Genomic DNA, 23,436 nt, shown 5'->3' with positions numbered 1-23,436 from the left:
GAGCTCTATCCTGTACCCGTGAGACAGAATGTCTCTCACCCATCGGTCTTGGACATGTGGCCACCAGGCGTCGCAAAAGCGGGAGAGCCTGCCACCGACCGAGGACGCGGTCTTGGTGAGGCCGAAGTCATGAGGAAGCCGCCTTGTGACTTAGACCGCCATGCAGAAGAGTTCCTCCAGCCCTCCTCTGACCTGTTGGACGTGGAGGAAAGTAACTTGCTGAGGACCGAAAAGACCGAAACCTTTGGACTGGGGCAAGGACGAGACCTTTCCCTTGGACTGTCTAGTAACTTCATCCAATTGCTCGCCAAACAAACGGTCGCCAGAAAATGGCAAACCTGTTAAGAACATCTTGGAAGCAGAGCCTGCCTTCCGTTCACGTAGCCACATGGCCCTGCAGACTGCCACCGAATTGGTGGATGCCACCGCTGTACGGCTCGCAGAGTCCAGGAACGGCGTTCATGGCGTAGAACGAAGAAACCTACGCCTGAGAAGTGAAGAACACAACCTGCGGGGCAGAGTATGTGCAACCGCAATAATCTCAGCCAGAGAAGTTGAGGTAGCTTGGAGTGCCCTCACGGCTGCGAAGGCTGAAGCAAAAGATGCGACTATGGCTTCATAGATGGATTTCATCATAAGTTTTATTTGCCTGTCAGTGGCATTCGTTCACTAATACTACGGATCTAGCCGCCAGCCAAGGGCCTGGAGAATCCACCCTGTGACACTGAGCCCAACCCTTAACAACGTCAGGGGGGAAAAGGGTAACGCGCGTCAATAAGGCGCTTAGTAAGCGTTTGTCCGTAAAGTTCTGTGCTTTAGGACGGCCCCTCTGGAGTTAGAGTGATAGAAACACGCACTCCTGATGAAGTCGGGGAAGGTCCCAGCGGGCCCGCTTAGCCTAACAAAGGCCGCGGTCCGTGACGGAGTTCTCACCGTGGGATCTGGGTGTTACCCCAGGAGCCCCTTGTTGTACCGACCCAGAGGGACCCGGGAGCGATGAAACTCACAGCTCCCTGGCCCTGTGTTATCGGTCTGGACTGCAAGGCTTCCAGTATCCTAGCAGACCCTCTGTCCATAGACTGAGTCCTGGGATGTGAAAGCTACTCAGAGATTTGCTGATTTCAACATGCAAACTCTGTCCCTGTCATCTGTGCAGTGGAAACCGGCGGTACCACCTGGCCGAGGGTCCCACCAGTGCCGGAGGCTCCGGCTGAGTGAGCGCCCTCTGGGCCAAGCATTGTACACAATGAGGGCCTGTAATATAGCCGCATAAGAGGTACAGGTTGTAACTAAGCCAGTACCTTGGCACCCTTACTCTTTAAAAGCAGACAACAGCATGTCGTCCGCAGAGTAATCAGTGAGGGTATACAGCCAAAGGCAAATAATGCTGCCGAACAGTGAGATCATATATCATATAAATAAACATATATATATATATATATATACACTGCGGCACCAAGGGGGGTCAGCACTTGAAAACTGGTGCCCCCCAGTGCTCAGTGAGGGGGAAGGAGGATACCAACGTATGCTCCAGCCCTCCCTGCCGACGTCCAGTCGGCCGTCCCGTCGTTACCCCTGACTGGCAGGCCCGAAAACGGGAGTATATGGTACTAGGCCGCAAGAGCAGGGGACTAAATTTAAAAACGCGGCCGGCAAACATGGCGCGGTCGGCGCGGTAGTCCCAGTCTCACAAACCACTCAGCAACCGCTGCGGCATTTGTAACACAGATGCTGCATGCACCGTCCCTCAGGGGACACAGAGTACCTTATGATGCAGGGCTCTGTCCCTGATGCTGTCCAGTCTCCTGTCCGTCAGACTCCCCCAGGGGCTGCGGATGGAGCCCGGTCCCAGAGCATGGCGACCGGATAGGATCCCCCTCTCCCAGAGCAGTGCTGTAGCAGATTCTGAGATCCTCCACCGGCAGAATTATAACAATGGCTGCCGGCGTTCTGAGGGGAGGAGAGAGCCGTGGGCGGAACCGCAAAAGTGCGGGAACCTGGTGGCCCATAGTGATCAGTGAGGGGGGCGGAGGACAGCGAAGTGTGCTCCAGCCCTCACTGTCGGCATCATACCGACCGTCCCGCCTTTCTCCCTGACTGGCAGGCTCAGGGGCGGGAGTTTAACACACTAGGCCGCAAAAGCCGGGGACTAAAGTAAAAACCGCGGCCGACAAACAGGCACGGTCGGCGCGGTAGTCCCGGACAAAAAAATCCACACCGCAGTCGCAGCTGCGTCTGAGGCCAAGGTGCTTCATGCACTGTCCCAACGGGGACACAGAGTACCTGTAGATGCAGGGCCATGTCCCTGACGATACTCCGTCTCCTGTCCGGCAGATTCCCCCAGGGGCTGCGGATGGAGCCCGGTCCCAGTGGCTGGATGACCGGTTAGGATCCCACTTCCCCAGAGCCCCTAAGGGATGGGGAAGGAAAACGGCGTGTGGCTCCTGCCTGTGTACCCGCAATGGGTACCTCAACCTTAACAGCACCGCCGACTCAGTGGGGTGAGAAGGGAGCATACCGGGGGCCCTGTTAGGGGCCCTCTTTTCTTCCATCCGAATAATCAGCAGCTGCTGCTGACTAAAATGTGGAGCATTGTGTGCATGTGTGCCTCCTTCAACACAAAGCATAAAAACTGAGGAGCCCGTGATGCACGGGAGGGTGTATAGCAGAGGGGAGGGGTTACACTTTTTAAAGTGTAATACTTTGTGTGGCCTCCGGAGGCAGAAGCTATACACCCAATTGTCTGGGTCTCCCAATGGAGCGACAAAGAAACACCCTCTTGCATCAATTAATCCCCGACGTAATCCACACATGGTTCCACGATGATCCCGACTCTGCTACAGCCTGCAATCGCAGTGTGCTGGCACAGAACAAGACAGCCTGCTGCGGCTACAGGCAAAGACTAACTGACACAGCTGTGAGCGGGGATGTCACCTACTTTATGAGAGGTCACAACTAGAGGTTCCCACGGTGCCTCACCTGTGACAGCAGGTAAACTGACCTCAGGTGACCTTATTGAAATCAATGACTTCACATCAGGTGAACTGAGTTAAATCAGGCCTACATCTGGCAGAAAGCCGTGGTTTTTTTGCCAAGAGATGCAGATTTCGTGCTGACATTTATAGACCATATATATATTTATTTATAAACGCGATGTGGTTTTGATGCGATGGTTTTTTTGGCAGAAAATGCAGATTTGGTGCAGGAATATGGTGTATAAATTTCAGCACTAAATCTGCATCTCTTGGTAAAAAAAACCTGCACAAAAACAGTTTTGATGCTGTTACTGTGTAGTTTTCTACCAGGAGATGCAAATTTACTGCTGAAATGTCTGCACCAGATTTCTGCACCAAATTGCATCTCCCGGCAGAATACCGCACCAAAATGGCATCAAAAATGTTTTTGTGAGGGCGTTTTGCTAAGTGATGCAAATTTGGAGCTGAAATTTATTCCTGCACCAAATCTTCTAGCAAAAAAATTGCAACAAAACCGCATCGCGTTTTGATGCGGTTTTTTTTCCCAAAAGATGCAGATTTGGTGCAGGAATATGGTATATAAATTTCAGCACCAAATCTGCATCTCTTGGTAAAAACAATGCCGCTTATTTCAGCCAGGAGATGCAGGTCTGTGAACTCCGTTCACCTTAGGTGATATCACTGAGTTCAATGAGATTACCTGAGATCAGTTTACCTGCGGTCATAGGTGCAGTATCATGGAGACCTCCAGCTATGACCGCAGATAAACTGAGTGATGTCACAGCTGCAGCTCAGTTAGTCTCTGTCTGAAAGTACAGTGTGCGGTCATATTCTGTGCCCAAGCGCTGTGACATCAGAGTCAGAATCGTCATGGGATCCGTGTGGATTACGTCGGAACTGGGTGTTTTGGGTTAATAAACTGGAGAAAGTGGGTGTTTTTATGTATTTAATTTCAATTAAAGGATTTTTTCGATGCTTGTGTTTGTTTTCATTTACATCATCAGTATTGGGGGGGTGTTATAGACTCATCCTATAACTATTCTTGTTTTTAATGGTAGCTGTGAGCTATCAATCCCTTATATTACCACGACTGCCACTGCACCAGGGCAATCGGGATGAGCGGGGTAAAGTGCTGGGATTGTTGTATCTATTGGATTTGGGTCATTCCATGTCAAGTGGACCAGTTTTAAAAATCGTCGCCACTCGACCTTCTCTGATTTTGTTGAAAATTTATAAGGATGTACATGTATGTTTGAAAAGAGGTTCTGTAAATTTTTAGGGCCAGATCTCAAATACATTGGGCACTGTTGACCTTTCACTGGAGGTTCCACCAAGCCTGCGGCTTCAGCTAAGAGGATTTTGCAAACTTTGGCACATAGCCATTAGAGTTCTATACTGGCTATGATGCTGAAATTTGGCATACTAGCTCAACTTTTGCTGCTAAACACGATAAAATTATTACCAGCTATGACAAAACAATATTTCAGCTGCAATTTTGTGTCAAAGTAGCTTGTAAAACGCCTTGCTTAAAATGTATGCCTAACTTTGCCCATATATAACTCCAGACCAAAAACCAATAGTAACTGGTGCTTTGCCCTGTACAACAAACATCTACATGACTTTGCATTGCTGCAATATCACGGTCAAAGCATATGTATTTGTGCAAATATTCACACCCACATATTATGAAAAACTTAAAAAACCCGAATTTTACCTATTTTTAGGTCAAGTTTCTCAAAAAGGGTACCCCTAAAATATATTACTTCTGATATCATTAGAAAGAGCACATTTTGCCTACAAGGATCATTGTTTTTTTTTGGAGTCTCTCAGTTTAAGAAAAGAAAAATGCCACTGAACTTGGTGCTATTTATTAATACGCAATGAATGGTAACTGCACTATTCAAACCCTTGCGTTGGTCCATGGTGGTTATACCACAACCAATTCCCTAAGAATTGGTATTATAATCCTATTAAGAATTGTAATAATGCTGTCTTTCGAGAATTGGCAGCCCCATCGCCTAGGAGCCATGGCCGATAGCCGTGCAAGGCCAGCCGCACGCGGTCTCTTTATCGCAGGTTCCGAAGCCTGAGGGTGGGTGTCTTTGCCTAGGATCCCAACCCTAATATTGGGTATCTTTTGTTGGTTTCCAAGCCATAATGTTCAGTCTAAGTGGTCTGGAATTGTTGCTGAATTTGCAACATAATGAGTTCAGAGAAGCTGTTTTGTCGGCCCATTGCTGTTGCAGCTGGTGCTGGAATTATTGCAATGACTGACTGCTCGGGAATCCAGCATGTATCAGTTCTCACAGGGCAGTGAAAGAAGCTAGCTGGTCCATGAGGATGCATAAAATTTATTAATGCATCATGGTCGTCAACTGAAATTTCAGAAATATTTCCAATCCACCAGTTCCGATCGTAAATGCAGGCAATGTATTGCCCTGGCTGGAGGTTTGCAATTGGCACAAAAGGCATTTCTGATGTGACAGATCTATCTACATGGGCAATGAAAGATGATGGGTCATTTGACACCCTTGAAATGCGCATCTTTTTGTCATCAATTGGCACAAACTGGTGATTTTCTCTTGTACCAGCAATTGTATGTCCATCTTTGAACCTTTCCTCTTGAACTACCCCTATTTCGTCAATTTTTTCTTTTGGAACAAAAAAAAAAAACTTGATTCCATGCAGTTGCTCGTTGCAAAAGTTGAATAAATCCACCGGGGTCAGTATTTGGTTTTCAGTTGGGCGTTGAAGACTGGCACGAGCTGCCAACCTCTTTGCTGTCCCTCCAATCCCATCACAGGGCGACTTTCCATGACTGGTACCAAAAAAAAGAGAATTTTGTTTACTTACCGTAAATTCTTTTTCTTATAGTTCCGACATGGGAGACCCAGACCATGGGTGTATAGCTTCTGCCTCCGGAGGACACACAAAGTACTACACTAAAAAGTGTAGCTCCTCCCTCCGAGCATATACACCCCCTGGATGACCAAATCCAGCCAGTTTAGTGCAAAAGCTGAAGGAGGACATCCACCCACAAGTAGAGATAGAGTAAAACCCGGAATAACCGGAACCTCTGTCTACAACAACAGCCGGTGAAAACACATGGAACAAGAACTGCCAACAGGCAACAGGGAGGGTGCTGGGTCTCCCATGTCGGAACTATAAGAAAAATAATTTACGGTAAGTAAACAAAATTCTCTTTTTCTTCATTGTTCCTTATGGGAGACCCAGACCATGGGACGTCTCAAAGCAGTCCATGGGTGGGAATAAACAGAAAACTGAGAAGTAGGCAAAACCTAACTTCACAAATGGGCGACAGCCGCCTGAAGGATGCGTCTGCCCAAGCTCGCATCTGCCGAAGCATGAGCATGCACTTGGTAGTGCTTCGAAAAGGTGTGCAGACTAGACCAAGTGGCAGCCTGACAGACCTGCTGAGCCGTAGCCTGGTGCCTGAAAGCCCAAGAGGCACCGACAGCTCTGGTCGAGTGCGCTCTAATCCCCGGCGGGGGAGGCACCTGAGCACATTGGTAGGCATCGGATATGGCCGACCTAATCCAACGAGCTAGGGTCGGTTTGGAAGCCGAGAGACCCCTGCGCTGACCTGTGGTCAGCACAAAAAGAGAGGTGCACCGCCTAAGAGCAGCGGTGCGTGACACATAGATTCGGAGCGCCCGCACCAAATCCAAAGTATGCAACGCTTTCTCAAAGCGATGCACAGGGGCCGGACAAAGGGAAGGCAATTAAATGTCCTGGTTAAGGTGGAAAGGAGACACCACCTTAGGGAGAAAGTCCGGAGTCGGACGGAGAACCACCTTGTCTTGGTGAAAAACCAAAAAGGGTGACTCCGAAGAGAGCGCAGCCAAATCAGAGACTCTCCTGAGAGAAGTTATGGCCACCAGAAAAACCACTTTCTGTGAAAGTCGAAACAAAGAAACCTCCCTAAGAGGCTCAAAGGGGGGTTTCTGTAAGGCCGTGCGGACCAGATTAAGGTCCCAGGGATCCAAGGGCCGCCAATAAGGAGGAATGATGTGAGATGCGCCCTGCATGAAGGTGCGCACCTGGGCCAGTCGGGCGATACGCCGCTGGAACAACACTGACAGAGCCGAGACCTGTCCCTTGAGGGAATTGAGGGATAGTCCTAGCTGCAGACCGGACTGTAGAAAAGACAGGATGGTCGGCAAGGAAAAAGGCCAAGGAGCATGGCCGGAAGAACGACACCAGGACAGGAAAATTCTCCAAGTCCTGTGGTAAATCCTGGCCGAGGAAGACTTCCGAGCCTGAGTCATAGTAGAGATGACCTCAGGAGGAATACCAGAAGCCGTCAGAATCCAGGACTCAAGAGCCACGCCGTCAATCTGAGAGCCGCAGAATTCTGGCGGAAAAACGGACCTTGTGAGAGAAGGTCTGGACGGTCCGGAAGATGCCACGGCACCTCTACGGACAGACGGAGCAGGTCTGGGTACCAAGCTCGCCTGGGCCAGTCCGGAGCAATGATTATGACCCGACGGCCCTCCATTCTGATCTTGCGCAGGACTCTGGGCAAGAGAGCTAGAGGGGGAAACACGTAAGCCAGCCGGAACTGGGACCAATCCTGAACCAGCGCGTCCGCTGACAAGGCCTGAGGATCGTGGGAACGAGCCACGTAAACCGGGACCTTGTTGTTGTGCCGGGATGCCATGAGATCCACTTCCGGAGTGCCCCACTTGCGGCAGATTGACCGGAACACTGCCGGATGCAGGGCCCACTCGCCGCTGTCCACGGTTTGACGGCTGAGATAATCTGCCTCCCAGTTTTCTACACCTGGGATGTGAACTGCGGATATGGTGGACTTGGAGTCCTCCGTCCACTGAAGGATACGTTGAACCTCCAACATTGCTAGGCGGCTGCGAGTCCCGCCCTGGTGATTGATGTAGGCAACTGCTGTCGCGTTGTCTGACTGGACTCGAATGTGCTTGCCTGCCAACAGGTGGTGAAAGGCTACGAGAGCTAGGAACACCGCTCTGATTTCCAGCACATTGATCGAGAGGGCTGATTCGGACGGAGTCCAAGTGCCCTGTGCTCGGTGGTGGAGAAATACTGCTCCCCAGCCGGATAGACTGGCATCCGTGGTGAGGATCACCCAAGACGGGGTCAGGAAGGAGCGTCCCTGAGACAGAGAGAGGGGCCGAAGCCAACACTGAAGGGAGCCCCTGGTCTGTGGCGACAGAGCCACTAGCCTGTGCAAGGAAGAGGTCCGCTTGTCCCAACAGCGGAGAATGTCCAGCTGCAGGGGACGCAGATGGAACTGGGCAAAGGGAACCGCTTCCATTGACGCCACCATCTGACTCAGCACCTGCATGAGGTGCCTGATGGAATGACGGCGGGGCCTCAACAGAGAGCGCACCGCCAGATGAAGGGACTGCTGTTTGACTAAGGGCAGCTTCACAAGTGCCGGCAGAGTCTCGAATTGCATCCCTAGGTACGTAAGTTTCTGGGTCGGGGTCAGAGTGGACTTGGGCAGATTGACAAGCCACCCGAATTGAACAAGCGTGGCAAGAGTGAGCGAGACACTCCGCTGACAGTCTGCACTGGATGAAGCCTTAACTAGAAGGTCGTCCAGGTAAGGAATCACTGCCAACCCCTGGAGGTGCAGAACCGCAACCACTGCTGCCATGACCTTGGTGAATACTCGAGGGGCCGTGGCTAACCCGAAGGGGAGAGCCACGAATTGGAAATGTTCCTCTCCGATTGCAAAACGTAGCCAACGCTGGTGTGAAACTGCAATTGGCACATGCAAATAGGCATCTTTGATGTCGATGGATGCTAGAAAATCTCCCTGGGTCATTGAGGCAATGACTGATCGCAGAGACTCCATGCGAAAGTGCCGCACCTGAACATGCTTGTTGAGAAGCTTGAGATCCAGGATGGGCCGGAAGGAACCGTCCTTTTTGGGGACTAGGAAAAGATTTGAGTAGAAACCTCTGAACCGTTCCTGGGCGGGAACCGGTACAATTACTCCGTTGGCCTGCAAGGATGCCACGGCCTGAGAGAAGGCGGCGGCCTTGGAGCAGGGGGGAGTGGACAGAAAAAATCTGTTTGGCGGGCTGGAAGAGAATTCTATCCTGTAGCCGTGGGAGATGATATCCCGTACCCACTGATCGGAGACGTGTTGAAACCACACGTCGCCAAAGTGGGAGAGCCTGCCACCGACCAAGGACGTTGCTGGCTCGGCCAGATAGTCAAGAGGAGGCTGCCTTAGTGGCAGCGGCTCCTCCGTTCTTCTGAGGACGCGGCTTCGTGCGCCAGCTGGGTTTTCGATCCTTGGCTGAGTTAGTGGACGAGGCTGAGGGCTTAGAGGATGACCAGTTAGAGGAACGAAACCTCGACTGGTTCCTGCCCTGGACAGGTTTCCTGGTTTTAATTTGTGGCAAGAAAGTACTCTTCCCGCCAGTAGCTTCCTTAATAATTTCATCCAGTTGTTCACCGAACAGCCGGGACCCAGCAAAAGGGAGCGCAGCAAGGTACTTCTTGGAAGAAGCGTCTGCTTTCCACTCTCGAAGCCACAAGATCCTGCGGATCGCGAGGGAATTAGCGGAAGCCACCGCCGTGCGTTGGGAAGCCTCCAGAATGGCGGACATAGCATAGGATGAAAAAGCCGAAGCCTGGGTAGTTAAGGCAACCATTTCGAGCATAGAGTCCCTGGAGAGGGAATGCATCTCCGCCAGAGAAGCAGAGACGGCCTTAAGAGCCCACAGTGCTGCAAAAGACGGGGAGAACGAGGCCCCAGCCGCCTCATAGACAGACTTGGCCAGGAGGTCAACCTGGCGGTCAGTGGAATCCTTAAGTGAGGTGCCATCCGCCACAGACACAACTGTCCGGGCTGAGATTCTAGACACCGGGGCATCTACCTTTGGTGACTGAGCCCACTCCTTGACCACCTCTGGTGGAAAAGGAAAACGGTCATCAGAAGTACGCTTTGGAAAACGTTTGTCAGGACAGGCCCTGGGTTTGGTCACAGTGGCCTGAAAACTGGAGTGGTTAAAAAACGTACTCCTTGCTTTCTTAGGTGAGGTAAACTGGTGTTTTTCTACCAGAGAAGCTTGTTCCTCTGACACTGGTGGATTGAGGTCCAGTACGGTGTTAATGGACGCAATCAAATCACTAACATCTGCATCACCTTCAGTTAGATCTATGGGGTACATAGAGGTAGCGTCTGAGCCCACAGTAAAGGCATCCTCCTCGCCTTGTGATTCAGCACGTGAATCAGAGCCATGGGACGGGGAAGGAGAAGAGTCCCTGCATCTCCGTTTAGGAGGACGGGGTCTGGGATCAGATGAAACATACTCTGTGAGCTCTGCAGAGCGAGTCGGAGCAGCAGAGGCACCCTGAGCAGGGGGCTGATGCATGGTCAGCAGAGTCCGGGACAGCTGTCCCATGGAGTCGGCAAAGGACTGGGAAATAGCCCTAGAAAACGATGCTACCCAAGCCGGGGGTTCAGCCACCGGGGCTGGAGCAGCCGGAGGGACCCCTGGGGAGACTCCAGGCTGAAGCACCACCATGTTAGAGCAGGCATCACAATGAGGATATGTGCTCGGTTCAGGCAGTACGAGCTTACATGCAGTGCATATAGAGTAAAGCCTTGCAGCCTTGCTCCTAGTGAGAGACATGCTGCTGAGGTGGAGGCTCCGCAGTAAAAAACACACTATTTCAGAATGACCCCCAGAGAGTGTATAAGAAAGTCCACAACCAGAGGTTGTGGCTTACCAGACCGTTTTGTGTGCCCTCCGGATTCCACAGCTTGGACCCCCAGACAGATTGCAGAGCTGCAGAAGCCAGCGCCGATCAGTGTGAAAACGCTGATAAAATGGCACTGGAGTGAGGAGGGGGGGCGGGGTTGAATCCAAGAGCGGGAACCGGAGGGCCAAGGAGAAATACAGGGGAGGGAAACATCTCCCCAGAGAGGAGTGTCCTCCCCTGTGCTGAACGGCCAGTGGGCGGCGCTGCACTGTCCCTCTGCATGACTGACATGCAGGGGCAGTGAAAACGAAACTAGGCCGCAGCCGAAGCCGGGGCCTAAATTTTTCCATGCGGCCGACGAGCAGGCACCCTCGGCGCGGTTCTCAGGAAAAAACCAGAGAACCGGCCGGAAATTACAGCAAAGATAAATAACACACTCTCCCCACAATAAATGTACAAGGGACCCCTGAATAACGTCTCAATACTTAGCTTATGAGACGCAGGGCCAGGTCCCTGAGGGATGAGTGCTCCGTCCGGAGGGTCCTGAAAGGGCTGCGGATGGAGACCGGTCTCCTGCAAAGCAGTGAGAACCGTGAAGGCTCCCACTTCAAGCCAGAGCCCGAGGGATGGTGAAGGAGCGCGGCATGTAAGGCTCCAGCCTTGTAAAATCAACCTTAACAGCACCGCCGACACAGTGGGGTGAGAAGGGACATGCCGGGAGTCCAGATTGGACCCGCTTTTCTTCCAAATCTTTAAAATAAAAAATCAAAAATCAAAAGAGAATGCATGTGTGTGTGACCTCCTGAACACAAAGCATTGAAACTGGCTGGATTTGGTCATCCAGGGGGTGTATATGCTCGGAGGGAGGAGCTACACTTTTTAGTGTAGTACTTTGTGTGTCCTCCGGAGGCAGAAGCTATACACCCATGGTCTCGGTCTCCCATAAGGAACGATGAAGAAAATTCCATTCAGCGCTGATATTGAAATCAGCATTGTGGTGGCACAAGTTGAGAAAAATTTTGAAATTTTTGTACTGGGCTGCAGATCCATCGCTGAAGTAGTGGATATGACGAATCCCATAGATGAGAGTCTTGAGATACTCCACAATTACTGTTAAGAAAGTGTGGACTGCAACTATGTCATGTCGTGAGCAATCACTGATTAGTTATTATTAGTTATTATTATTAGTCAATAACTTTTCATAAATTAAAAGGTTTATAGGTTTTTGATTATAATAGACATTGCTAGCAACAATACAACTCTGTAACGTGATAAGAATCTGAAAATCAAACACAAAATCAATGCATTACGCGCATAAATAACACAATGTTCAGTGGCATTTTTCTTTTCTTAAACTGAGAGACTCCAAAAAAATAACAATGATCCTTGTAGAGAAAAATGTGCTCTTTCTAATGATATCAGAATTAATATATTTTAGGGGTACCCTTTTTGAGAAATTTGACCTAAAAATAGGTAAAATTCGGGGTTTTTAAGTTTTTCATCATATGTGGGTGTGAATATTTCCACAAATACATATGCTTGACCGTGATATTGCAGCAATGCAAAGTCATGTAGATGTTTGGTGTACAGGGCAAAGCACCAGTTACTATTGGTTTTTGGTCTTGAGTTATATATGGGCAAAGTTAGGCATACATTTTATGCGAGGCGTTTTACAAGCTACTTTGACACAAAATTGCGGCCGAAATATTGTTTTGTCATAGCCGGTAATAATTTTATCGTGTTTAGCAGCAAAAGTTGAGCTAGTATGCCAAATTTCAGCATCATAGCCAGTATAGAACTCTAATGGCTATGTGCCAAAGTTTGCAAAATCCTCTTAGCTGAAGCCGCAGGCTTGGTGGAAAATCCAGTGAAAGGTCAACAGTGCCCAATGTATTTGAGATCTGGCCCTAAAAATTTACAGAACCTCTTTTCAAACATACATGTACATCCTTATAAATTTTCAGCAAAATCGGAGAAGGTCGAGTGGGGACCACTGGTCCACTTGACATGGAATGACCCTATTCTGAGTGGGTGCAGGCTGCTATTTTTAGGCTGGGGGAAACCTAATAACTATGGACCTCACCAGCCTGAGAATACCAGCCCTCAGCTGATGGCTTTATTATGGCTGGGTATCAAAACAGAGGGGGAATACATGCTGTTTTTTTTATTATTATTATTTGTTTAAAGATTTTTTTTTAAAAAGCCACATATGGTTCCACTTATTTTGATACACTGCCAGGATAAGCATACTGCTGGGGGTTGCAGCCTGTAGCTGTATACCCTATTGGAGCTGGGTATCACAATATACGGGGGACCCTACGGCAATTTGTTTATTTATTTTTACACCACTATAGAGACGCAGACAGCATGTCTGATTCCAAACAATCACACATGCTGTCACACAGGGCGGTCTGACTGCAACAATCACAGATGCCGGGACTGCCTTTGAATATGTTTGAGTGTAAAAAGTGGCCCCAGAAGCAGTGTTACAGCTGCGTTGGACAGTCGGTAAGTAAAATATTCCTGCTCTAATCCCCCTAGCCCCTCTACCACCATTGTAAAGCACAATATTTGGGTCCCCATAGACTTATATGGGGATTGGTTTCCGGGTATGTTCGGGATTAAGTCCGGTCTAGAACCAGGATTCTTTTTAAAATCCGGTTAGACCCACCGATCCCGAATATATGCAGGTTCGCCAATCTCTAATCCTGGATACTGAGGACGCTCCCTGATTTCTCCCTGCACCTGCTGTCCTCGGCGTCTGCTGAATGCCCCCACTGCATCCAACCCTCTGACAACTCCTCCGACTGAGGGAGAAAGAAGAAGGGAATTTTGTTACTTACCGTAAATTCCTTTTCTTCTAGCTCTTATTGGGAGACCCAGACGATTGGGGTATAGCTACTGCCTCCGGAGGCCACACAAAGCACTACACTAAAAAGTGCAAGGCCCCTCCCCTTCTGGCTATACCCCCCCCGTGGTATCACGGGTTCTCCAGTTTTAGTGCCAAAGCAAGAAGGAGGAAAGCCAATAACTGGTTTAAACAAATTAACTCCGAGTAACATCGGAGAACTGAAAAACCGTTCAACATGAACAACATGTGTACCCGCAAACAACAAAAAACATCCCGAAGGACAACAGGGCGGGTGCTGGGTCTCCCAATAAGAGCTAGAAGAAAAGGAATTTACGGTAAGTAACAAAATTCCCTTCTTCTTCAGCGCTCTATTGGGAGACCCAGACGATTGGGACGTCCAAAAGCTGTCCCTGGGTGGGTAAAGAAATACCTCATGTTAGGGCTGCAAAACAGCCCTCCCCTACGGGGGTGTCACTGCCGCCTGCAGGACTCTTCTACCTAAGCTGGCATCCGCCGAAGCATAGGTATGCACCTGATAATGCTTGGTGAAAGTGTGCAGACTGTACCAGGTAGCTGCCTGGCACACTTGTTGAGCCGAAGCCTGGTGTCGTAATGCCCAGGACGCACCCACGGCTCTGGTTGAGTGGGCTTTTAGCCCTGAAGGAACCGGAAGCCCCGCAGAACGGTAGGCCTCTAGAATTGGTTCTTTGATCCATCGAGCCAGGGTGGCTTTAGAAGCCTGCAACCCCTTGCGCGGACAAGCGACAAGGACAAAAAGTGCATCGGAACGGCGCATGGGCGCCGTGCGGGAAATGTAGATTCTGAGTGCTCTCACCAGATCTAACAAACGTAAGTCCTTTTCATACCGGTGAACCGGATGAGGACAAAAGGAAGGCAAGGATATATCCTGATTAAGATGAAATGAGGATACGACCTTAGGGAGAAACTCCGGAATGGGGCGCAGCACTACCTTGTCCTGGTGGAACACCAGGAAGGGAGCCTTGGATGACAGAGCTGCCAGCTCAGACACTCGCCGAAGCGATGTGATCGCAACGAGAAACGCCACCTTCTGTGACAGGCGAGAAAGGAAACTTCCTTCAGAGGCTCGAAAGGCGGTTTCTGGAGAGCAACTAATACCCTGTTGAGATCCCATGGATCTAACGGCCGCTTGTACGGGGGTACGATATGACAGACCCCCTGTAGGAATGTGCGCACCTTAGAAAGACGTGCTAGACGCTTCTGAAAAAACACGGATAGTGCCGAGACTACCCCCTTAAGGGAGCCGAGCGACAAGCCCTTTTCTAACCCCGATTGCAGGAAGGAAAGAAAAGTAGGCAATGCAAATGGCCAGGGAGACACTCCCTGAGCCGAGCACCAGGTTAAGAAAATCTTCCACGTTCTGTGGTAGATCGTAGCAGAGGTGGACTTCCTAGCCTGTTTCATGGTGGCAACGACCCCTTGGGATAATCCTGAAGACGCTAGGATCCAGGACTCAATGGCCACACAGTCAGGTTCAGGGCCGCAGAATTCCGATGGAAAAACGGCCCTTGGTACAGTAAGTCTGGCCGGCCTGGTAGTGACCACGGTCGGCCGACCGTGAGATGCCACAGATCCGGGTACCACGATCTCCTCGGCCAGTCTGGGGCGACGAGTATGACGCGGCTGCAATCGGATCTGATTTTTTGCGCAGTACTCTGGGCAAGAGTGCCAGAGGTGGAAACACATATGTGAGCCGGAACTGCGACCAATCTTGCACTAAGGCGTCTGCCGCCAGAGCTCTGTGATCGCGCGATCGTGCCATAAATGCCGGGACCTTGTTGTTGTGCCGAGACGCCATTAGGTCGACGTCCGGCACCCCCCAGCGGCGACAGATTTCCTGAAACACGTCCGGGTGAAGGGACCATTCCCCTGCATCCATACCCTGGCGACTGAGGAAGTCTGCTTCCCAGTTTTCTACGCCCGGGATGTGAACTGCGGATATGGTGGATGCTGTGTCCTCCACCCACATGAGGATTCGCCGGACTTCCTGGAAGGCTTGCCGACTGCGCGTCCCTCCTTGGTGGTTGATGTATGCCACCGCTGTGGAGTTGTCCGACTGGATTCGGATCTGCTCTCTTTCTAGCCACTGCTGGAAAGCTAGTAGGGTAAAATACCCTGCCCCGATTTCCAGAACATTGATCTGAAGGGTGGACTCCTGTTGAGTCCACGTCCCCTGAGCCCTGTGGCGGAGACAAACTGCTCCCCACCCTGACAGACTCGTATCTGTCGTGACCACTGCCCAGGATGGGGGTAGGAAGGATCTTCACTGTGACAATGAGGTGGGAATAAGCCACCATTGCAGAGAGTCCTTGACCGTCTGGGAAAGGGAGACTTTCCTGTCCAGGGAGGTTGACTGCCCGTCCCATTGGCGGAGAATGTCCCCTTGCAGTTGGCGCAGATGAAACTGCGCAAAGGGAACTGCCACCATGGCTGCCACCATCTTCCCTAGGAAGTGCATGAGGCGCCTTAAGGGGTGCGACTGGCCTTGAAGGAGAGACTGCACCTCCGTTTGCAGTGAACGCTGCTTGTTCAGCGGAAGCTTCACTATCGCTGATAGAGTGTGAAACTCCATGCCGAGATACGTCAGTGATTGAGTCGGTGACAGATTTGACCTTGCCAAATTGATGATCCACCCGAAAGTCTGGAGAGTCTCCAGCGTAACATTCAGGCTGCGTTGTCATGCCTCTTGAGAGGGTGCTTTGACGAGTAGATCGTCCAAGTAAGGGATCACCGGGTGTCCCTGAGAGTGCAAGACTGCTACCACTGCTGCCATGACCTTGGTGAACACCCGTGGGGCTGTCGCCAGACCGAATGGCAGGGCTACGAACTGAAGATGGTCGTCTCCTATCACAAAACGTAGAAAACGTTGGTGCTCCGTAGCAATTGGCACGTGGAGATAGGCATCTTTGATGTCTGTTGAGGCAAGGAAGTCTCCTCGAGACATTGAGGTAATGACGGATCGGAGGGATTCCATCCGGAACCGCCTGGCGTTCGCATGCTTGTTGAGCAGTTTTAGGTCCAGAACAGGACGGAAGGAGCCGTCCTTTTTTGGAGCCACAAAGAGATTGGAGTACAAACCCTCGCCCTCGTTCCTGAGGGGGGACAGGGATCACCACTCCTTCTGCTCTTAGAGCGTCCACCGCCTGCAGCAGGGCATCTGCTCGGAGGGGAGGTGGGGCCGTTCTGAAGGATGGAGTCGGAGGACGAGAACAGAACACTGTCCTGTGCACGTGAGCACAATGTCCGTCACCCACCGGTCTGTGACCTGTGGCAGCTAACTGTCGCCAAAGGCGGGGGAGTCTGCCATCAACCGCGGATGCGGAGAGAGAGAGAGAGAGCTGAGAGACATGAGGAGACCGCCTTGGTAGCGGTTCCTCCGGCTGCCTTCCTTGGGCGTGATTGAGCCCGGCCGGAATCTGAGCCCGTCTGAGGTTTTGTAGCCCTTTTGCACGAGGACAATTGGGACCTGCCCGAGCTTGGGAAGGACCGAAACCTCGACTGTACGTTTAGGACAGCATTAATAGGGTAAGTCGCAGTGCAGACATTACGGGGTTACGGACGCCTCTGCGGTACAGATGTACATGTGCTCAAGGCCAGCTGCGCAAGAACAGCTGAAAAGGTTAGGTTGCCTATACGGCTGTGAATGCCGGAGCAACCGACACGCCGATAGCCCCCTAGACAGATTTCAACCAGAGTCCATCTGTCTGTGAATGGCATCTTTGATTGAAGCCCCATCTCCAGTGCAACTATGGCTCTAGACGCAAGCCTGGAGATTGGAGAATCCACCTTTGGACCCTAGGTCCAGCGCTTGACCACGTCAGGGGAAAAGGGATAACGTGTATCATAAAAACGTTTGGAGAAGACGCTTATCTGGTAAGCGTGGTGTTTCTGGACTGCTTCTCTGAAGTCAGCGTGGCCAGAAAAATACTCAATATCCGTTTGAGATACTGAAAAGGGACTTCTCCTGCTGTGAAGCTGACTCCTCCACTGGGGGAGCTGAGGGAGAAAGATCCAACCTTCCATTGATGGACGCTATAGGATCATTCCGTATGGCGTTACCATCCGGTGTATCCGGATCGATAGCGATGTCAGGATCAAAGTCCTGGAGAGCTGCCTTATCATACAGAGAGTCCTCCTGGGACCCCCCCGTTCCAAATGAGGTTGGTCAGGAAGATTGCCCATGGCCTGTCTGGACTGCAAGTCTCTATCTTATGACAATATATCTGTCGAAACTGCAACTCCGTCCCTGTCCTTGGACAGGGATGACAGGTGGTTTCTTTGGCCACGACTAGTAGAGACCCCGGCAGACGAAGTGCTAGAGACCCCGGCAGACGAAGTGCTACAGGGGAGCATGCACACAATGGGACGGTGTCATGAACAGCATCCCATGTAGTAAAAACAGCACCGAAAATCTGTGTTGCTTTTTTGCCGCTGCCGACTAGCCATCTAGAAGTATATAGCCAAGATTGGTGACCGTACAGTGCAATGTATAGCATACAAGCATAAAGTACAAATGAACACTGCAGCACAAGCAATACAAGCAGCATAGAAGCCTGTGCCCTGGCACCTCTGCTCTTCTGCAGCTGTAGACTAGTCATCTAGGGGAATATAGCCCAGAAGAGTGACCATACAGTGCAATGTATAGCATACAAGCACAAGTACAAATGCCCACTGCAGCCCATGCAATACAAGCAGCATAGAAAAAAACCTGTGCCCCAGCACCCTTGGTTTTCTGCTGCTGTAGTCTAGCCATTCCAGGAGAATATAGCTAAGACTAGCGACTGTACAGTGCAATGTATAGCATACAAGTATGAACACAAATGAACACTTCAGTACGTGCAATACAAGCAGCCTAGAAAGCCTGTGCCTTAGCACACCTGCTTTCCTGCTGCTGATGTGTCGCTCTCCAAGCGGGCATATAGCGACCTATGCAGTTAAAATACACATGTACACACTGCAGTATATATTGGGGTCAGCACTATGTGTGCCGCTTACCGCCCGCCTATAAGCGGGTGTATGGTCGCCACCGTCCTGCCTGGTTGCCGAAAGTCCGAGCTCGGACTGCAGTAATGGCTGCCGGCGTCTTCCCCAGCTCGTGTGAGGAGGGGCGGGCCGTGGGTGTGCCCCAAGTCAGAGCGGGAATCCGGCGTCCGACAGTGTGCAGTGAGAGGGCTGGAGCATGTAAATAAAGCTCCAGCCCTCGGCGCTGCTGATTGCTCAGCGTCTGTCTCCTTCCCTGAGTGACAGGGAGGGGGCGGGAACGAAGCGGCACTAGGCCGCAGAAGCCGGGGACTGGATTTATAAGCGCCGCCGCCGTAAAAGCGCGGTCGGCGCCCAGTCCCCGGCGAACTACAAGTCCCAGCCGCGCCGCCGCTCCCGGAGCGTCCGGCGCGGTAGTTCCCAATACACAAAGTCACTCAGCAAAGCTGCAGTGACTGTAACCCTTTACTGTCCCCGGCGCACTAGCACACCCAGCAAGACTGGAGTGTGCTGTGTCTGTGTGTCCGGGGACACAGAGTACCTGTAATGGTGCAGGGCCATGTCCCTGAACGGTACTCCAGCTCCGTATCCAGCAGGTTCAAATGGGTCTGTGGATGGAGCCCGGCGTCAGAGCTTTGAGGCCGGCAGGATCCCACTTCCTCAGAGCCCCCCAGGGGGATGTGGAAGGAAAGCAGCATGTGGGCTCCAGCCTCCGTACCAGCAATAGGTACCTCAACCTTACAACACCATCAACGGGTGAGAAGGGAGCATGCTGGGGGCCCTATATGGGCCCTCTTTTCTTCCATCCGAAATAGTCAGCAGCTACTGCTGACTAAAATCTGTGGAGCTATGCATGGATGTCTGACCTCCTTCGCACAAAGCTTGAAAACTGGAGAACCCGTGATACCACGGGGGGGGTATAGCCAGAAGGGGAGGGGCCTTGCACTTTTTAGTGTAGTGCTTTGTGTGGCCTCCGGAGGCAGTAGCTATACCCCAATCGTCTGGGTCTCCCAATAGAGCGCTGAAGAAATGGTGAATGGTGATAAGGGGCGAGGAGAAAAATATAGAGAGGAACACGGTGTGTCCTATCACTGCTGTAGAGTTGTGAGGGGGGAACATTACACTGTGTTGGGGCAGAAAGGGGACCGAGGGAAGGAAAGGGACTGAGGACAGAAAGCAAAAGGGGTCGAGGGACCGAGGGCAGAAAAGGGGTCGAGGGACCGAGGGCAGGAAAGGGGCCGAGGACCGAGGGCAGGAAAGGGGCGAGGACCGAGGGCAGGAAAGGGGCCGAGGACTGAGGGCAGGAAAGGGGCCGAGGACCGAGGGCAGGAAAGGGGCCGAGGACCGAGGGCAGGAAAGGGGCCGAGGACCGAGGGCAGGAAAGGGGCCGAGGACCGAGGGCAGGAAAGGAGCCGAGGACCGAGGGCAGGAAAGGGGCCGAGGACTGAGGGCAGGAAAGGGGCTGAGGACAGAAAGGGGCCGAGGACAGAAAGGGGCCGAGGACTGAGGGCAGGAAAGGGGCTGAGGGCAGACGGGTTTCCTCACTTCCGGCCTCTCATAGTTGGGGCGTCTGTATCTATCAGAGGAAAAGGAACAAAAACCTCACGAGTCATAGAAATCAGCGAGAGAAAACCCCCAAGAAAGTCTCAGAGCTGAAGGGGTTAATGCCCCCCCTGCTCCAGTAATGGGGAATCTCCACATACCTCCTCCTGCAGGGTAGATTCTAGACTGTACGAGCTCCTTCCAGGTATGATGTCATTTCTGTCACATGATAGGGGGCATGTTCAAAATGTAGTCCCTTATTTCCAGACAGAATAAACATTATTTACTTGTTAGTCCACGTGGACATATTGTTTTTTATAATAGAAGCGGGGTCTGGGGTGCCGGGGGTGGAGCCTGCATGATTATAGTGGACGGGAAGAAACATCGCCACACCCACCAACCAAGCCAGTCACGCCCACTAACCTGGAAGCAGCCAGTACATTCTGTACTGTCAACCCACATGCAGCGCTTCACACTAGATATATGGCTGCTCTGTGCTTCCAGGACCTGTGATGATGTCACATGGAGGGGAGGAGTCAGGGGTCACATGATCAGCTCCTCAGTGTATGCAGGACTCTGCTGTGCTGTGTACGAGGTGTACGGAGCGGAGCCGTGTGTGTACGAGGTGTACGGAGCGGAGCCGTGTGTGTACGAGGTGTACGGAGCGGAGCCGTGTGTGTACGAGGTGTACGGAGCGGAGCCGTGTGTGTACGAGGTGTACGGAGCAGAGCTGTGTGTACGAGGTGTACGGAGCAGAGCTGTGTGTACGAGGTGTACGGAGCAGAGCCGTGTGTACGAGGTGTACGGAGCGGAGCCGTGTGTGTACGAGGTGTACGGAGCAGAGCCGTGTGTGTACGAGGTGTACGGAGCAGAGCCGTGTGTGTACGAGGTGTACGGACCAGAGCCGTGTGTGTACGAGGTGTACGGAGCAGAGCCGTGTGTGTACGAGGTGTACGGAGCAGAGCTGTGTGTACGAGGTGTATGGAGCAGAGCCGTGTGTGTACGAGGTGTACGGAGCAGAGCCGTGTGTGTACGAGGTGTACGGAGCAGAGCCGTGAGTGTACGATGTTTATCCAGTGGAGTCACGCGTGTACAAAGCCACACATGGACGATGTGTACAGACCAGATTTATTTAATCGTATGAACGTATATCTTACCATCATATAAAAATAAACACCAGGCAATAGACAATGATTGAAAAATATCAAAAGGATAAAAATCAAAGTCGAATATCAAGATTTTCTATATATGCAATAGCGTTATCATTTCCAGTATAGAAATCCTTCTTGTCACCATGGTAGGATCTCAGGGGGCTCCTCAACAATGTGCTGGATAGTTTGACGATCTGCTCCACAGTCACAGGTCGGAGAGTCATATTTTCCCCACTTATACATAAAATCTGCACAGACGCCAAAGTTTGTTCTGATACGATTTAGAGTAACCCATGTTTTCCTTGGTAGATTGAAGCCTGGTGGAGGGTTTTGTAAATTGGGGAACATTTGGGGATCACCGTCTACTACATTGACCCAAAGTTCTCCCCATTTCTCCTCTAAATTGAAGTCTTGTTCATGCAAGGTGATTGCAGTTCGGATGGGTGGATGTCTGGATTTCAATCGTTGTATTGTAACATCTCTGATATTTTGGTGTATTGGAAGTTTTTCATTATTCACAACTTTAGTGTATTCTTTAAGTAGGAGCTTTTGTCTTCTTAGATTTGCCCATGCGATATGACTTAGGACAGGTAACCAGTGAACAGGTGTAGGTCTAATGGCACCAGATATTATACGCATAGAGTTATTCAGCTGAGTGTCAATTAGGTTTACAGACCAGAGCCATGTGTGAACGATGTGTATATGAAATTGAGCCATGTGAATGAGGTGTAGGACCGGAGCCGTGTGGATATATTATTGTGTTTTCCCCTCTTGGCTCATCCCGTTTTCTCCTTTCTCCCCCATTTCTCTGCCCTGAGCTCAGTCCCGGGGTGCGGCGCTCTCTGGTTTCTCTGCCCTGAGCTCAGTCCCGGGGGTCCGGTACTCTCTGGTTTCTCTGCCCTGAGCTCAGTCCCAGCGGTCCGGCACTCTCTGGTTTCTCTGCCCTGAGCTCAGTCCCAGGGGTCCGGCACTCTCTGGTTTCTCTGCCCTGTGCTCAGTTCCGGGGGTCCGGCGCTCTCCGGTTTCTCTGCCCTGAGCTCAGTCCCGGGGGTCCGGCACTCTCTGGTTTCTCTGCCCTGACCTCAGTCCCCGGGGTCCGGTGTGCTCTGGTTTTTCTGCCATGAGCTCAGTCCCGGGGATCCGGCGCTCTCTGGTTTCTCTGCCCTGAGCCCAGTCTCGGAGGTCCGGCGCTCTCCAGTTTCTCTTCCCCGAGCTCAGAGTAAAAAGTTTACATTTATCAAATAATTTATAATATAATACATCCAGATAATAGATGGCAGAATATTGATAACAGTACTTATAGAAATTAATATTTTGAGTCTGTATTGAATATAGATAGATGCTGACATTGAATATATATAGACTATCTGGAAGCTTCCAGAGGCTTACATCATGCATTCAGCAGAATCTCCCTATATGGTTTTGAACAGCTGCATATATAACATGACACATGGTGGGAGGGGGACTCTTGCTCCGGAGAGTCGAACTACACACATGTCAAAGCTGCTGGGGGTCAAAACCATCCATCCATCCAAGATGAAGCAACACATGCTGTCAGGTCTACAGTATATCACGCTTGCCTATCCATTCAGGAACCTGGGAAAGATGAATGAAGACTTCTATTGATTTAGTAAAGACATGGACTATATATTAACTCCTCACGTAAGCTAACGAAGAATATTGTTTTCCTTCTCTGTAATTAATCAACTCTTCTTTTTTTGTCAATCATTTTTAGTCAATATAAATACATTATTTATTATTACATTTTTGAAGTTTATCGGTTCTTATATCTTATCGCGTATATAAAGAAAAATATATTTAAAGGGATATATATTTTTAACGTTTTGGTGAGCCAGCCATTCTTGATTTTTTTTTCATCTTTTGTACTAATTCCTTCACTTTGCACAAGGGGGGGCAGATACAGAAGTAATGCTAATACCTCTTGCAAAGTATCAGGAATCGACAATTTTATGTTAAAAATCACGCAGGACCTAAAAATACGGATAAGGCTTCAAGTCGCATGAGTGTTTTTTTTTTTACATGAACGCTGAAGAGTTCGTAAAGCCACAGAAGATCATCCTTTGACGTGTCTTTGAAGGAACAGGATAAGTCAGTCCATAAAGTATTGAACATTCTGAACGAGGTGAATCAAGTCTCAGGGGATCATCCATTCACGGTT

General features: G+C 50.7%; 1 protein-coding gene across 2 annotated transcripts in view; it reads right to left on the bottom strand.

The window, feature by feature from the left end:
• The window catches only part of LOC142312223 (gastrula zinc finger protein XlCGF66.1-like), a 54,984-nt gene extending 34,566 nt beyond the window's left edge, over nucleotides 1-20,418 (bottom strand). For both annotated transcript variants that reach the window (XM_075351132.1, XM_075351133.1), the window contains exon 1: nucleotides 20,268-20,418. The gene's annotated coding sequence lies outside the window, so the exon portion shown is untranslated. The remainder of the gene's footprint in view (nucleotides 1-20,267) is intronic.
• Between the last annotated feature and the right edge of the window lie 3,018 nt (nucleotides 20,419-23,436).

Source organism: Anomaloglossus baeobatrachus, chromosome 5 (genome assembly GCF_048569485.1).
Source record: "Anomaloglossus baeobatrachus isolate aAnoBae1 chromosome 5, aAnoBae1.hap1, whole genome shotgun sequence".
In the NCBI taxonomy this organism is placed as follows: Eukaryota; Metazoa; Chordata; class Amphibia; order Anura; family Aromobatidae; genus Anomaloglossus; species Anomaloglossus baeobatrachus.
Note: the sequence above shows the minus strand (reverse complement) of the source record. Positions and strands in the feature narration are given on the sequence as shown.